Source organism: Lissotriton vulgaris, chromosome 2_2 (assembly GCF_964263255.1).
Source record: "Lissotriton vulgaris chromosome 2_2, aLisVul1.2, whole genome shotgun sequence".
NCBI lineage: Eukaryota > Metazoa > Chordata > Amphibia > Caudata > Salamandridae > Lissotriton > Lissotriton vulgaris.
The window spans coordinates 322647183-322664116 of NC_141688.1; positions in this window are offsets into that span (position 1 = coordinate 322647183).

Sequence of the window (16934 nt, forward strand, 5' to 3'; positions counted from 1 at the left end):
AAAAGTGCTTCAATGCCTCCTTAAGGGTAGTAAGCGCTATATAAATACAATTACAAAACGTCACAGGATCCAACAGGAAGCAGTAGAAACCACTTACAACGGGTCATCTGGAGCTCCCAGCAGACTGACGTCAAATTTGCGACTGCAATTCATCATGGAGAAAAGCGCTGTGCAAAATATAGGGGGCTTATTTATGGGCACTTGCGTCTCTTTTGCGCCGCTGGTGCGTCACTTTTTGTGACGAAGCAGCGGTGTAAGAAATGCACCATGTTGCGTCATATTTACAAAGTGACGCCTTTAGGTAGATGCGTCACTTTGTAAACCCCTGCGCCAGGTATAATGTATGCAGGGGTGGCGTTCCAACACATGAAGGGGTTGTAGAAGTGGCGCAGTGAAATCTGTGAGATTTCACTGCACTACTTTTAGGACGCAAATGCGTCAATGTCTTACGCCTGCCTCATGGCCGGCGTAAGACTAACGCAGGCACAGTCATCTTGGGGCTTGCCCCATGTGAAAGGACGCATTGCTGGAGTTGCGTCACTTTTGTGACACACTCCAGCAATGCGTCATTTTTGCGCTTACAGATACATCCGAAATACTGACGTATCTGTAAGTCTTGCGACATGATGCGTCATACTGTAAATATGACGTATCCTTGGAGGGTGCACTGAAAAGTGCGGCATCGCCGTTTTCTTACAGCGATGCGTCACTTCCCATGAATAAGGCCTAGGGTTTCAAGTTCAGTCCTTCAGCCCCCACCCCTGCTGCTGCCCCCGCGCAGAATTCCTCATTTGCCTATTTTACATTTTAATTACTGACTAAAACACACAAAAATCCAACACAAGGTTAAGCTTCATGTCCTGTAACAGCACAAGGGAGGAGACCACTGAAGGGCTGGTAGGGCCGGGGCAGGGCTGGTAGGGCCGGGGCAGGGCTGGTAGTGCAGGGGATAGGACTGATAGAGCTGGGGCAGGGCTAGTAGGGCCGGGACGTGTTGGTAGGGCCGGGACAGAGCCGGGGCAGGGCTGGTAGGGCCGGGGCAGGGCTGGTAGTGCTGAGGATAGTGCTGGTAGGGCAGGGGCAGGGTCAGGATCAAGTGCCAAACCTAGGAAGCTCTATGTCAGACAGACCGACTTCTCAGGGCTTAGACTGACAAGAGACTGACCCCGCCCCAGTCCATCGGCGTCGCAACTGCAACAGCTGCCAGAAAACCTGCTGCCTCTTGTACAGCCCCCGCCTTACCCGCCCCCGGGGGAGTAAGTTACTTGCGCGAGAATAGATTTCCTCGTTAAAAGTGGAAAAGGCAGAGGCGATGGACAGAAATAAGTTTGCAGTAATTTAGGTCCAACAACTCCACCCCACGACACTGGCTACAGAAATATGCAGAGCTCCTCCCCGCCGCGCCCCCCCCCCCCCCGGGAAAATCTCTGAAGGCTGGGGTAACTGGATCCTTCCTTCGAGAGAGAGAGTGGCAAAGGAAAGTTAACAGCCTGCCAGCACCACCCCCCCCCCCCCATACCACCCAGCATCCGTCTTCAACCCGCAAAGCACGTGCCCTGACGACGCAGATGCACGTGACCCCGCCCCCACCCCCACCCCCACCCTGAGCTCTGAGGGTCAGATCTAAGAGACCCCATCCCCACTTTGGATTCTGAGGGGCAGATCCAGGTGACCCCGCCCCCACATTGAGCTCTATGGGGCAGATCCAGGTGACCCCGCCCCCCTTGGAATCTGAGGGGCACCTGCAGGTGACCCTGCCCACGCCTTGAGCTCTATTGGGCACCTCCAGGTGACCCCCGCCCCCACCTTGAGCTCTATGGGGCAGATCCGGGTGACCCCGCCCCCACCTTGAGCTCTGAGGGGCAGATCCAAGTGATCCCCGTCCCCACCTTGAGCTCTATGGGGCAGATCCAGGTGACCCCGCCCCCACCTTGAGCTCTGAGGGGCAGATCCAAGTGATCCCCGTCCCCACCTTGAGCTCTATGGGGCAGATCCAGGTGATCCCGCCCCCACCTTGAGCTCTGAGGGGCAGATCCAAGTGATCCCCGTCCCCACCTTGAGCTCTATGGGGCAGATCCAGGTGACCCCGCCCACGCCTTGAGCTCTATTGGGCAGATACAGGTGACCCCGCCCCCCTTGGAATCTGAGGGGCACCTCCAGGTGACCCTGCCCCCACCTTGAGCTCTATGGGGCAGATCCGGGTGACCCCGCCCCCCCTTTGAATCTGAGGGGCACCTCCAGGTGACCCTGCCCCCACCTTGAGCTCTATGGGGCAGATCCGGGTGACCCCGCCCCCCCTTTGAATCTGAGGGGCACCTCCAGGTGACCCTGCCCCCACCTTGAGCTCTATGGGGCAGATCCAGGTGACCCCGCCCCCCTTGGAATCTGAGGGGCACCTCCAGGTGACCCTTGAGCTCTATGGGGCAGATCCGGGTGACCCCGCCCCCCCTTTGAATCTGAGGGGCACCTCCAGGTGACCCTGCCCCCACCTTGAGCTCTATGGGGCAGATCCGGGTGACCCCGCCCCCTCTTTGAATCTGAGGGGCACCTCCAGGTGACCCTGCCCTCACCTTGAGCTCTATGGGGCAGATCCGGGTGACCCCGCCCCCCCTTGGAATCTGAGGGGCACCTCCAGGTGACCCTGTTCCCACCTTGAGCTCTATGGGGCAGATCCGGGTGACCCCGCCCCCCCTTGGAATCTGAGGGGCACCTCCAGGTGACCCTGCCCCCACCTTGAGCTCTATGGGGCAGATCCGGGTGACCCCGTCCCCCCCTTGGAATCTGAGGGGTACCTCCAGGTGACCCTGTTCCCACCTTGACCTCTATGGGGCAGATCCAGGTGAGGGAGGACCCCAAATCATCACCTTTCTCACTGCTTGCTGTATTTTCACTTTTGTGAGATGACTATATTATCAAAGGTATGTGAGGTTTCTGTTTTATTAATTGGCATGAGAAGGAACGGAGTTTTTCTATGTAGTGTCACTCCGCCAACACCCACCCATAGCTGGGATAAGTTACTTTTACCCGAGAAAAGGACTCCCTAATCAGTGTGCACTGAGGAGCCCTTAAAAAGGTCCAAACTGACTGTGAGTGAGTACTCACTAACACACTTTTGGCAACACACTGATTGTGGGTGGGTACACCAGGGCAAGCAGTGGCCCAAAGCACTATTCGTTGTAAAGGCATGCGTTGTAAAAACCGCGTTGTAAAGGCATGCGTTGTAACTTCATACATCCCATATACACCTATAAGTCACTCCTATGGAAGGCCTTAACAATCCTGGAGGCAGAGTGCTTGGTTTTATGTGAGATGGTGCTCTAGCATGAGCGGAGCCTGTCTGCAGCTTTCGGAACCAAGTCCCTTAGCTGTTCTGGGAACTTGCCATACCATATACTCTTAAGTGCATTATAATCCTCGCGGTTACTTGATAACTTTGGTTTGGCTTTATCAAAATATGTCGTGTAAGATGTCATACGCTTTGGAATACTACCCCCTCGCCAGTTCTGCCGACGGGGGTAGCATTCCACCCTTCTAGAGGGAGAAGACATGTTACTTTGCTTAAACGCGGTTAAATCTAACCAGAGCCTCAGCATCACAAAATGGATGCTGCTGCCACGACACAAGTCTGGCCTCCTGCTGCTGACCGAAACTCCGTCAGGGGAGGCCTGGACAAATGGTATCCTGTTACAGGGAGGTGTTACACCACCCCAGACAGGAGATAGTGGATTGTAGCAGGGAGGGTTGAATGAAACTAGACACTGCATGGGGCACACAAGGTGTCCCATGCATAGTCCAGTTCAAACCGGTACTGGGGCACTCCAGCCCCAGCTCTGGCACGAAACTGGACAAATGGAAAGGGGTGTAACCACCCCCTTCCTTGGTCCCACCCATAGGAGGGACCTAGCAGGTGGTCCAGCCCCCTGATTTGGAATAAAGGTAGGAGTTGTGCCAATGCAACTTAGATCATCCTGACTGAAACTTTGAAACAAAACTCTGGACCCTTCGACATCCTACTCAACGTAGAAGACTGAAGAATCTCCCTTGTGGTCAAGGAGTGGCCACCCTGTGCAAGCAGGCACCATCAGCACATTGAGACTTCCTTTGCTGTTGCTCCCGCCAGAGCTCGAACGACAGAAACCGACAAGACCTGTACTCCCAAACTTCCAACAGCCCGATCCACAGTCCTAGCAAAGCTTAGACCCATGGAGGCGACGTGAGATGTGGGACCGGGCCATCTTGAAAAGTCGACAAAGTGCTTTCTATGCAGCTCCCGAGGCTCCCTCGATGCTGTGCTTTGAGATTTGAGAAGTCCCAGCCACAAGCAGCCTGTGCTCCAAAGATCACCTCTCCACACTCTCCGAGTTCTGCGTGGGGCCCATTTGCACTTTTCCTGCTTGACGCGTTGTCCGGTCACTTGCCCGTTGCCTAGTGGCCTCTGTGACGACGAACCTACGATTTTGAACTGCTGGTCTGGTTGCTCCAGACTGGCCCTAGCTCCCCTGAAAAGGAGCCATCGATCTGACCCTCCCGGTCCGATGAAGAAGACATCTTCGAGTCCTGCGTGGGTTGCCTTTGCCAAGGCTTGGTGACTCCGATTCAAGTACCGACACCGCCAACAGTAAGAGCCTTTGTGGTACAGCTCATGTTCACCAGCTGGTCATCCTCGATCCTCCTTCCTGGTCCACGTGGCAGCAGAGACAAACTATTTGACAGCACCTGATCGCAACCCGACATTGCCTGGTTCCGTCCTGGTACCATCCTGGTCACTGGCTAGTGACCCAGACTCTGTCCCCTCTGCTTTCAGGTACTCTACATCTTCGATCTACCCTTGGATCCAACCGGACTCTTCTCTCCTGGCCGCCTGCAGCATCTTTTCCTGCAGGCTCCATAGAACTTCACGACGAAACCCGACACACTTTGGCACCTATGCACCCGCTTCCTGTGGATGAGGTAACGATATAACTCCGGTGCTTCTATAGTGGTTTACACCTCTAGTGTCCTAGTTTTAAGTGGCTAAGTTCTAGTCCAGTCAGAAGGCTCCGAAACCTATAACTTTCCGATTTTTACGCACCATTGACTTGTATGGTAAACGCGGTTGCCTATAGACACTGCACCCTCATCCTGTGGGCCTCCTATGTCCTATCCTTCGTTAGTCCAGTGTAGGCCCAGCGATTCCCAAGGCCCTAGGCCTTACCATTGTTCGTGACGTGGTACTTATACCACTTTTTTAATATATGGTTTGAGTGGCCACCCGGCCTATCCATAATTGTGCAGCTTATTGTATGTTTTACTGTGTTCTTTGTTTAACGCTTGTGCTTCTGTGCTCATAAAGAGTCGAGGGGAATAAATACATATATTTTGTAATATACAACTTGTGTGGTGTCCTTTCATTTGGTGTTCAAGGGGTTATATGTGGTAAAACAGCTGGCTTCACATGCCCTCTTGAGTTTAGCCTAAGACTGCTTTTGTCCATGCTACCACTAGGATAGCTGGTCTATAAGCTTGACTACAACCAATCACCATAAGGGTCGTTTGGAATGGTGCACGGTTCTCACTAGAATAGTGATCATCATATACCAGGCCAACTTCTCACAGGTTCACCAGTAAGTACATGGATTACAAGTATGACTTCTGGGGGTTAGGACCTAGGTCCCCCAAGATTAAGGTAGGCCCTCAAACTGCACCACCAGGGGCACGGGGTGGCCGGGTGCAGAGTGCAGAGCCCCAACATTAGCCGATGGGGCTGAGGGGCCTTCAGTCAGGGGCTGCTTTTGAGCAGGCCCACTCAGGTGTGGGAGCAAATCTCCTGGGGTTAAGGTCAGCACTGCCGGAGCCAGCAATCAGCATAGAGCTGCGTCACCAGAGACACAGAGGTGAGCGGATGCAGAGTGCCAAGAAGTCCGGAACCCTGTGGGCGGCAATGGAGATCTCTGGTTAGAAGAAAAGGCTGCAGGCTCTAGCAGGGAGGCTTCCTGGAGGCGAACACCAGCAAGAGAGGTAAGTTGGGTTCTTGGGGGGTTGCCTGTACACCATAGGTTGGGCCATCCAAGGCTGTGGGGTGTCAGGGTGTCCTTTGGCGTCAGATTTTCTTATCAGCTCCCTTCGCTGTCAGGGTGACCCTTCTGGTTGAGGCTACAGATGTCGGATTGGAGCTAGAGGTAGGCTGAGGATCACCAGGTCAGGATCACTGAGGAGACATACTCGTAGGGTTGGGATACTTTAACTCGGGCAGTGGGAGTCAGGTGCAGAGTGGTGCAGAACCTCAGAGACGCCTGGGTCCAGGCTCTGTGTTGGAGACTTTGTTGAGCAAATGCTGTGCTCACAGGAGAGAGAGTCTTTTAGGGAAGTGCAGGGCAGGTCCTCTGCGTTCTGGGGGGCTGCTGGACACACCAGGAATTCCCACTGCAGGCAGGTTGGAGTGGGGCCAAAGCAGAAGGTGTCCTCTTCTTACTAGGTTAGCACGGCTCTACGGTCCTTCTTTCTTCCTCTATTCTGAGGAGGCAAGATTCAGGGTTGCCCCTAAATACTAAATGTAGGGGCTTTACAGGGGTGTGCAGGTCGGTAACAATGGGTCACTTCATTGGGGTGGGTACACACCAAATCATGCCACCTGTGGGTACACACTAGCACACACTGGCTATGGATGTGTACAAAGTGGCACGCATTGATTGGGGGTGGGCACACTGTTACATGCCATATGTTTGTGGGTACACACTAGCATGAACTGGCTCTGTATGGCTTCACACTGGCACACACTCATAGTGGGTAGACACACCCTGGGATACACTGACTTCCTGTGGGTACACACCAGCATGCACTGGCTGTGTATTGGTACACAGTGTCACACATTGATTGTGGATGGGCACACAATGACACATGCCATCCACTTGTGGGTACACACCAGCACACACTGGCTGTGGATGAGTACACATTGTGTAATGTTTCTTAACCTAGGCCTAAGTAGCAAAGCCACCTTTTACCTACATTTGTCCTATTTTGCTCTGCATAACGGTTCTAGCAATGACCTTTGACCCAGTTATGTAATGAATAAATGTTGATTGCTTTCTTTAAGGGTGGGCATAACAGGTGTAGTGCCGGTACTCGTATTTCCACGGAGCTAAAAAAAAACTCAGTGGAAATACGCTATGCTCCGCTACGCCCGCTCCCACCTCCCAAAGTCCTTTAAAAATGATGTAAAAAGGCACTTACCTGTCGTTTGCCGCCTCCCCTGCCTTGGCTCTCCCCCTCCTGCTCCTTGTGTCTTCAATAATAGAAAAAAGCTGAGATGAGTTACTTTTACCCAAGAAAAGGACTCCCTAATCAGGGTGCACGGAGGAGCCTTAAAAAGGTCCAAACTGACTGAGTTCTCGCATGCGCGTCAGACATACAGCGTAGCTTTTTTCTATTATTGAAGACGCGAGGAGCGTGACGGGGAGCTTGAAGGCAGGGGAGGTGGCATAAAACAGGTAAGTGCCTTTTTAAATCATTTTTAAAGGACTTTGGCAGGGGGGAGGGAGCGGCTAACTCCGCTCTGCTACGGAGGCGTAGGTTTTTCCTACTCCGCGATCGCCACGGAGTAGGCAAATATCCGCAAGCTCAGTAGGCGGAGCGGAGTAAGCCACCCAGAGTTAGTTTTCTTGAAACAGCATCATTTATTATGCATGAGGGTTCTTAGCATCACATGTTAATCCCCTACACATGACGTAAATAACAGGATTATCAAAAGTTATCACTATCTTTAGCCTCGGACTACAGGGCTACTTTGCATAGTTACAATTATTGATTTAGACTCATCTTTATAATCATACTCACAACATATTGATTGTGGTAGAACCCCTGAGGCTACCTTTTGGGTATAAATGAACCTCACCTTCACTAGTTAGCGAGAGGAGACACTTCTACGCTGACACTGATACGGGGGTCCCTGCACGCTGAGGCTTCAACACGCAGCGTCTGACAACCCTTTCGAGGTGTCCAACTCATGACCAAGTCGGAGTCCTTCATTCTCTCCCATCAGGTAATGGGGTTGGCTCTTTCCTAGGGGATTCATGGCTTCACACCCACATACATCCTAGGTACACTTGGGTACACTAAGTAGGGTCCGCATCGTAGGAGTAGGCAGAGATAACTATTTTTGTATATGCTGCATATATTCATTGCCTTAGCACCGTGGTAGAAATGCATCTACTGTTTACTCTTTTGATGCTTGTAATCTATTATGTTTCTTTCTGTCTGTTGATTGTTGCAACAAACATATTATACACTAGAATGGTGCTGGTTCAATAAATGCTTATTGAAAAACGTCCCCAACGTTTATTTTATGTATCTCTCTGAGACTAAGGGCCCGATTCACAGAACTAACTTAAGTCAAAATCCTAAACTTACTACCATTTTGGTATTCACAGAAGGCACTTACTCATTTCGGTATTCACAGAAGGCACTTACTCATTTCGGTATTCACAGAAGGCACTTACTCATTTTGGTATTCACAGAAGGCACTTACTCATTTTGGTATTCACAGAAGGCACTTACTCATTTCGGTATTCGCAGAAGTTAGGAGTCCTAACTTTAGGACTCCTAAACGGAGAAAAATTCTAAATTTAAGACTTTCGGTATTCACAGAAGGCATTTAGGAGTCCTAAAGTTGGGACTCCTAACTTCTGTGAATATCGAAATGAGTAAGTGCCTTCTGTGAATACTAAAATGGTAGTAAGTTTAGGATTTTGTCTTAAGTTACTTCTGTGAATCAGGCCCTAAGTGAGCATGATTGACTAAGCGAAAAGTACTGTACTTTTTCCACGATCCCTGAAGTGTCAAAGGTGGGTAGGCACACACTGGCATTCACTGAAATCCTGTGGGTACACACTAGCACACACTGGCTGTAGGTGGGTACACAGTGGCGAAACTTTGATTTTGGGTTGGCACATACGGGCAGATGCCATCTGTTTGTGGGTACACACTAGCATGCACTGGCTGTGGATGGGTACACAGCGGCACACATTGATTGTGGGTGAACACACACTGGCACATGCCATCTGTTTCAATGAATCAAAAAGTAATCTTATAAAGCCTGTCTACTCACCTGGGAGGGTCTCAAAGTGCTAAATGGGGGGATGGGTCTGTGGTTCAGTCAGAAAGCCAGGTCTTGATGTCCTTCCTGAATCGCGGTAACAATAGTGATTACCAGATGTAGGAGAGAAGTATCTGCTTTTTATAGTTACCCCCACGTTTTAGTGATGCTCCACTGTTTTTCGACTTTAGTTTGGCCGGGACCCTGCTATTCAGAACCCCAGCCTAGCTGCTTCCTCTGTAAAATGATTGCATGCACTTCAGGTACACTCCAGATTTGATACTGGGGTACCCTTATAAGTCGCTAGTATATGGTATCCTATGTACCCAGGGCATAGGTACCCCAGAGGCCTCTCAGGCGCTGCAGCATGTGAGATGTCACCCCTGAGAGACCACTCAAAATTACACTACAGGTCTGCTACTGCAGCCTGTGTAAGGTGGTGCATGCACCCCTTACTTAGATATAGGTTCACGATATCTACCTTATATCACTGCACATATAAACCAAGGTGGGGGCGAGGTCATCTGGTTGCGATCCTCAGAACCCAAGGTGGGGCAGGGTTGCATGGATATACCCCTCAGAGTCCAAGGTGGGGGCGGGGGTCACCTAGATGCGCCCCTTAGAGTCCAAGGTGGGGCAGGTGTAGGAAAATTGAATCTGACTGCTTAGTTACACCCACTTTTTTCCTGGTGTTTTGCTGGTTTTTGACTTAGTCTGGCTGGGATCCTGCTAATCAGGACCCCAGTCTATCTGCTTCCTCCCTAAATTGGTTGTTCATTTACTTTAGGTACACTCCAGATTGGTTTCTGGGTACCCTTATAAGTCTCTAGTATACTATGTACCAAGGGCATAGGTCCCCCAGAGGCCTCCCAGGGCATGCAGCATGTATTATGCCACCCCTGGGAGAACATTCAACATGACACCACGAGTCTGCTACTGCAGCCTGTGTAAGGTGGTGAATGCAACCCTTACTTAGATATACGTTCACTATATCTACCTTATATCACTGCACATATAAACCTATCAGTCACCCCTATAGCAGGCCTTATCAATCCTGAAGGCAGGGTGTTGGGTGAGAGGGTGCCCGTGCATGAGCAGGGCCCCTTTGCAGCCTTCAGAATCTATTATACAGGGTTGTTCTGTGATGCAGCCAGACCATATACTCTTATGTGCATTATAACCTCGCGGTAAATGCTAACTTTGGAATGGCTGCAAAGAAACATGTTGTGTTTGGTATCAAACACCATGGAATCATACCTCCCCACCAGTTCTGGCAGCGGAGGTATGATTCCACCCTCCTAGAGGGAGAAATGTGACTACGCCGGTACACCGGGTACCAGCTTAACAGAACCCTGGCATCACAAAATGGATGCTGTAGCCACAGGCACGAGTCTGGCCTCCTGCTGCTGGAGGAAACTCCAGCAGGGGAGCCTGGACAATAGGTTTCCAGACAGGCTTTATTGTATTGGGGCGGGGTGGGTGCACTCCAAGAGTGCTTTGATGTCTGCCCTGGGGGCACATTAGGTGTCCCGTGCATACTCCAGCTCAAAACGGTTGTAGGGGCTACCAGCCTCTGCCCTGACGTGAAACTGGACAAAGGAAATGGGTGTAGCCACCCCTCTTTCCTGACCCTCCCATAGGTGGGTCCCCAGAGTTTGTCCCACCCTTTCCTTGGATATAAAGTAGGACCCCTGGCTACAGGACTTTAGATTACACCTGGACGAAACACTACTACAGAATCCCAGAACTTCAACTATATACACTTAGTTGGATGACCGAAGACTCTCCCTTGGAGTAAAGGAGTTACTCCCCGGCAAGGCAAGCACCAAAGACGCATCTGTCCGGTTTGCAACTACGCAGCTCCTGAAGGACTCTGAAGACTTTGCAACACAGGAGGTGGGTTTCCAAGCTTCCCCGAGGCTGATCCGTGCTCTCAACAAACCTGAGATCCAAAGCCCTCGTGGGGACTTTGCAACTCGAACCCCTGGACACCGTGACCATTTGCTGCTGCATATGCTTCTTGGCAATTCCTGAGGCTGTACATTGGGCTACCTGTAGTCCAGACTCCGAGCAGTGATTCCACTGAAGATTACTGGCCTACACTACACAACTGACCCGTGGGCTGTTATTTAGTGATTTATCTTGAGGTCCCTTCGCGATCCCTTGTCCGTCGACTTGTAGGTCCCTGAGAAGGGCACTGTAACTTTGAATGGGCTTACCTGGTTGCTCCAGATGTGCCCTGACTCTCCATCGCTTAGGGAGTCACCAGGACCTTGCTGGTCTTTCCCAACGCCTTATTACTCTCACTGCGTGTGTTGCTGTTGCCAAGGCTTGGTGGTCTTCGATCCGGACACCGACCACCCAGCACTCAACATCCTTCGTGGGACTGCTCACCTGCAAACTCTGGTCACCGTTGACGTTTCCTGGTCCGCTTGGCAGCGGAGTCAAGCTTCACCTCCTCGCACCTGAAACACCCGACATTGGTGTGCATTGGTCCACAGTGCCCCTGGTCACCCTTAAGTGACACAGACTCAGTCCCATCTGCTGTCAGGTTCTTCACATCTCCGATCCAAGCTTGGATCACACGGACACTTCTACTCTCCACGGCAGCAGCCATTTGCAGCAACTCGCCATTGAAAACAGCGACAATTCCCGACACCATTTGGCACCTATGCCCCCGGCTTCCCTGGGTGAGGTTATGTTATGTTATGTTAAAAGGGACTTTTATAGCGCAACGGCTACTCCAAAGGAGTGTCCCGGCGCTTTGTGCTCCAGACCTAGGAGAGAGCTGGAAAACATAACATTAAAAAGACAGAGACCTCGAAAAGAAAAAGCAGACTAACCAGAGAACAGCCACGTTTTTAAACCTTTCCTAAAGGCAAGCAAATTCGATGTGGTCCGCAAGGACAGCGGTAAAGAGTTCCATAGCTGGGGGGCAAGGAACCTGAAGGACCGGCCTCCCAATCGGGCCCTTTTTATCCGTGGCACCACTGCCAGAGCCAATGATTCCGATCTTAGGGATCGTGACGGCCGATAGAAATCCAATCTCTTCTGGAGATATTTTGCACCATTGGCATGCAGGGCTTTATGGGTTAAGGTCATGGCCTTAAACATTATCCTCTTCCGTATAGGAAGCCAATGGAGGGATAGAAGAAGGTTAGAGGCACTAGTCCGGCGATGCAGGCCAAAAATCGCTCGGGCTGCAGCGTTCTGGGTCACCTGCATACGCTGCAGGAGATATTCTGGCAGGCCCAGATATAGAACATTTGCGTAATCCAATCTGGATCCTATCAGTGCCTGGACAGTTATCCTCCGGTGTTCCTCGGATAGAAGAGGAAAGAACTTGCGAAGCATCCTGAGGATCCCGAAGCATGTTCCCGTAAGAGTGGACACCTGGGATTTGAGCGAAAGCTCATTGTCAATTTTGACTCCTAGGTTCTTAGCCCGTTTAGATGACTGAGCTGGGGGGAACATGTCAGGGGGCCACCAACCCTGCCATACTGGTTCCGATGGGCAACCGAAGAATAGTATCTCGGATTTATCCGAGTTGCACTTGAGGCTGTTAAGTTGGAACCAATTAAAAACAGCCCCAAGGCACTCTCGGATACTTGCTCCATCGAAATCCTCGTTCTTGTGGCAGGTGAACAGAAGCTGGGTGTCGTCAGCATAAGAGACGATCCGGGCCCCATAGGACTCCGCCAATGTCGCCAAAGGGGTCATAAGGATGTTAAATAGAGTGGGACTCAATACGGAGCCCTGAGGGACTCCGACTCCCAATGGCGGCATTTCGGCAGATCCAGGTGGGACCCAGACCGTCTGTCGGCGGTTGGCTAAGAAGGAACGAAACCAGTTGAGCACCGTCCCCCCTATACCGATGTCATGTAGCCTAGTGAGGAGATCCTCATGGGGGACGGTGTCGAACGCCGCCGACAGGTCTAACATAACTAACATCACCCTGCCTCCGGTGTCCAGCGCCTCCTTCACAATCTCCGTGACTTCCAAGAGCGCCGTCTCGGTGCTTAGGTTGGAACGAAAGCCCGATTGGGACTCATGGAGTAGATCGTTTGACTCCAGGAAGTTAGATAACACGCTATGAACGTGTTTCTCTAAGATTTTGGTAAGAGCAGGAAGGAGCGAGATTGGCCTATAGTTGGAAGGCACTTCTGGATCCAGATTTGGCTTCTTGATGAGAGGTAGAACCATGGCCTGTTTCCAAGATTGAGGCAAAGATCCCTGACTCAGAGAGAGGTTAAGAATGGGATTGGCTATAGGGTTGATAACATCTGCCATTCTCGCTAAAAATTTTGCTGGGCAAGGGTCTAGCGGTGAGCCCGATTTGAGGTTCCTCATCAGAGCTAAGGATGCGGAAACCGTAAGGGGCGGAAAGTCAGACAGGACTGGGCCAGAAGTCGACAGGAGAGATGTCTCAGACGGCCGAGTCAATGAATCATCCATTGATCTCGGGGGAAAAGAATCCTGTATTTGCCTAATTTTGGTGGTAAAAAAATTAGCGATGGTGTTGGCCCAGGTCTCTGCCGGGGCGTCCTGAGCTGAAATAGAACGCGGGGTGGTAAATTCTCGAACAATTGAGAAAATCTCCTTGCAGGAGTTTGCCGCATCCTCAATTCTTTTGGAAAAATAGCATTTCTTGCCCTGAAGAATTAAATCATGATAAGATTTCATCATGGATTTATAATTTTGTTTAGCCTCAAAATCGTACTGGGCTCTCCAAGCCTGTTCTGCAACTTTACATTGCCTACGGTGATGGGCCAACTCCTCCGTAAACCAAGGGGCCGAGATACGACGAGAGGCCACCCTGGCTGGCTGTAATGGAGCGAGCTCATTTAATCTAGCTAGGAGCCAGGCTTGCAGGCTCTCAAGGTCAGTCTCCAGATCACCCGAATAGGACAGGGGATGGTCCACCAAAGCCTGAGCTAATAGATCTGGTGTCACCCGATGGAACGCCCTGTGACTGCTACCCAGTGATCTCGTAGTACTGACCATATGTTTCACAGCAGAGGATATTTCAAAGTGAACAAGATAATGATCAGACCATAAGACCGGAAGAAGTGTAACATCCATGATAGGTGAGGTGGAAAAGACCTGATCAAGTGTGTGGCCTTTATTATGGGTCGGGCCGAAGAGATGGGGGGACAAGCCCAGGGTGGAGGTAATATCCAATAGCTTAATAGCATCCTGGTCTTGGCTATCATCCATGTGGAAGTTGAAATCCCCTGCCAATATACACTGCTCTGATCTTAAGACAAGAACCGACAGAGCCTCCTGGAGATCATCAAAAAACGATCCCACAGGGCCCGGAGGCCTGTAGACGACAAGACCCTTGCTGAGGCGATCGGGAGATGGTGAAGGCGAGAGAGTCAGCCCCTACGATGGTGTTTGTGTGAGTGACCGTGCATGAAAAAGATTTTTTCACAACCAGGGCGACTCCTCCCCCTCTTCCCTTATCTCTATCTTGTCGATGGATGATATACTCAGAGGGAATGGCTGCCGTAATGTCCGGGTGGGAGGACTCATTAAGCCATGTCTCAGTAAGCATCAGGCACATAGGTAACATGAGTACTCCGGTGCTCACATGGGTGCTGGCCTTAGATCCTTCTAAGTCTCAAAGGGTTTACTCCAAGTGCTCTCCAAAGTGTCCTTAATCTTTAATTTCCCAACCGCGTCTTTCCCATAGGAGTGTACGGAGCTCGCGGCTGTGTTCTCACACTGCACGCGCCTCCGTGGGTCCCCTGCGTCACTACCTTGGGTGGTTCCTTGGGGTCTCAGCGATTCTACGTGCTCTATGCAGTGTGTCTATTTAAGTTGTGGTTCTTATACCACTTTCTTAATATATAGTTTTGTCTCCCCCTGGGGCCCATTGTATATTGTGCAATTTACTGATGTTCTAGTATGATGATATTGTGTATCTTGCTCTCTAATCCCATAAAAAGGTTAGTAAAGAGTGTGTAGTATTAAATACATATATTTTATATATACCTGGTGTGGTTCTCCTTTTATTTGGTCATTCAAGAGGTTATAATCTGGTCAAACAAGCTGCTTTACATTAGTTGCTTTACATTCCTTCAAGACTTAGCCTGAAGGCTGCTCTCCACAGCTACCACTAGGATAGTTTCCTATATAGGTTGTCTTTAACCTACCATCAATAAGGGTCGTTTGGACTGCTGCAAGGTGCCCACTATAACTAGTGGACAGCATATGCCAGGCCAACTTCTCACACCAGAGATGTGGAGTCAGGGAATTCCAGGTCTTCGCAGCGAGGCTGGAGAAGGATCTTCTTCTCACCGTGATCTTGCGTTTCCATGGGACTTTAGTCATGGCCAGTTGGGCATTTCAGAGATGTCTGGTGGTAGTTTAGAAGGCGAGGCGATGGTTGAGGTATACATGTCCGTATTGTGGAGAGCTGTGTAGGCGTGCGTGAGAAGCTTGAAGGATATTCTTTTGTTGACAGGTGGTCAGTTAAGGTTTCTTCGGTGGCCGGTGATGTGGTTGCCACATAGGATGTTAAGGATAAGTCTAGCGGAGGCATTCTAGAAGGTCTGTCGTTTTTTTGAGTTTCTGGGTAATGCAGGCGTAGAGTGCATTGCCGTAGTCGAGTCTGCTGATGACGAGCACATGGGTGACCATTTTCCTGGACTCAGTGGGGATCCATTTGAAGATTTCACGAAGGAGGCGGAGTGTGTGGAAGGAGGAGGCCGAAACGGCGTTGATTTGGTGGTGCAAGGAGAGCGCGGAGTCCATGACGATTCAGAGATTTTGTGCATGGTCCATGGGTGTGGGGAATTCTGAGTCCTGTGGCCCCCAAGAGTCATCCCAGGCGGAGGGGAGGAACCCAGGATGAAGACTTTGGTCTCATCCGAGTTAAGCTTGAGGCAGCTGTCCTTCATCCATGTGGCAACAGCCTTCATTGTGTCGTGGAAGTTGCTGGAGGCTGTGGATTTGTCTGTGAGGGAGAGAATCAGCAGGGTGTCGTCGGTGTAGGCAACGGTGTTGAGTCCATGGCTTCTGAGGGTGGCTGCAAGCGGGATCATGTAGATGCTGAAGATGGTGGGGCTCAGGGAGGATCCCAGAGGCAGTCTGCAGCTGATCTCTGTGGGTTCTGAGATGAACTGTGGAAGCCTGACTCTGTGTTCAGTGGTGAGGAAAGAGTGGATCCATTCTAGGGCTTTGTCGTGGATGCCGGTGTCGTGGAGTCGAGCACAGAGAGTTTGGTGGGAGACGGTGTCGAGGGGTCGTGTGGGCCAGGAGGATGTCAAGTCAAGTCAAGTCAGAGAATTTATATAGCGCACTACATACCCAGAGGGTCTCAAGGCGCTTAAGGAGGGGTGGGGAATTACTTGTCAAATATCCACGTTTTAAGTTGCTTTCTGAATGCTAGGTGGTTCTGGGTAAGGCGAAGGTAAGTGGCAATATCTCCTCGGTTGAGGAGGGTGCGGTGTCATCTGTAGCAGCGAGGAGAGTCTTCTTAGTGCTGTGGTTGCTTCTGAAGGTCTATTAGGAGAGGTCCAGGGTGTTGTTCGCTTCGATGAACTCGGAGAGTTGGGTGTTGATGGCTTTCTTGATGACTTTGGCTGGGAAGGGGAGCAGAGAGAGGGGTTTGCAGTTTTTGATGTCCGCCGGGTCAGCAGAAGGTTTCTTCAGCAGAGGGTTGATCTCTGCCTGCTTCCATTCTTCCGGGAAGGTTGCAGACTCAATAGAGCAGTTGATGGTGCGACAGAGTTCAGGTATGACGGAGGTGCCGGCTCTAGTGAAGATGTGGTGAGAAAGCATAAGACATACAATTGATGGATGGAATGCAGACCAAATCAAAACATTCGCCCCCAGTCAAGAGATATGGGTTAAATCC